The sequence below is a fragment of the Euprymna scolopes genome, chromosome 13, assembly GCF_053919585.1.
Source record: "Euprymna scolopes isolate OS-2025 chromosome 13, ASM5391958v1, whole genome shotgun sequence".
Classification (NCBI taxonomy): domain Eukaryota; kingdom Metazoa; phylum Mollusca; class Cephalopoda; order Sepiida; family Sepiolidae; genus Euprymna; species Euprymna scolopes.
In genome coordinates this window covers 116,301,203-116,302,009 of record NC_136494.1, presented here as the reverse complement: position 1 = coordinate 116,302,009, position 807 = coordinate 116,301,203, and the positions used below count along the sequence as shown (strand labels likewise).

Sequence of the window (807 nt, the reverse complement as noted above, 5' to 3'; positions counted from 1 at the left end):
CCCATTGTTACATTTGTGGCACCACACGCAGCAAGGCTATGTTACAATATCTCTCAACCCCTCTTTGCTATCTAAAGACACTTCTTTGTTGCAATTACTCCCACATGCACCTTGACACAAATTGGGAGTATTTGCTAGGATCTCATCTATGAAGGGTTGAATAAAATCGATTACTTGTTTACAATATATATACAGCATTACTTGTTTACAATATATATACAGCATAATTCACGTTGACACACCTGTTCCCATTAGATCACCGAAGTTAAGCAATGTTGAACCTAGTTAGTACTAAAATGGGTGACCATTTGTGAATTCCAGGTGTTGTGTGTGCTCTTCACTTCTCGGCATTGTTTCCAGTGGTCTAGCATTTCTCCTTACCACTGGACTCAAGCAGTGCCGATTCAGGAGAGGTGTAGTTGGGGATTCCGCAAGCTTTGTCGCACAATTACACACGCAGCCAATGAAGTTTTAACGAATGTTACATCCTCTTCGGGTGTGGGGGGCATATTTCTAAATATTCAAGGATATTAAGTTAGAAATAGTCCATATGTCGAGAGGGTCATTGACAGGAACATGCACTAGACAACATTTCGAAATCCCTCACCACCAAAACTTTAATGAGTGTAACAATTTTGACTTAGAAATGATGTCTATAAGCTTGGAAGTGGTTATGTAACTTATAGGTGCAGTTAAACAGAGTGTAAGTTCAGGTTGACCGTTGGTTGATTATTCTTTTTCCTTAATTCCTGTACTGGGTTAGAAATATGGCAGTGTTTGCATGACAATGTCTGAATAAAGAAATAC

General features: G+C 39.2%; 1 pseudogene; it reads left to right on the top strand.

Annotated features, from left to right (window-relative positions):
• The first annotated feature begins 214 nt into the window (after positions 1–214).
• Positions 215–333, top strand: LOC145292433 (5S ribosomal RNA; annotated as a pseudogene).
• The last annotated feature ends 474 nt before the right edge of the window (positions 334–807 follow it).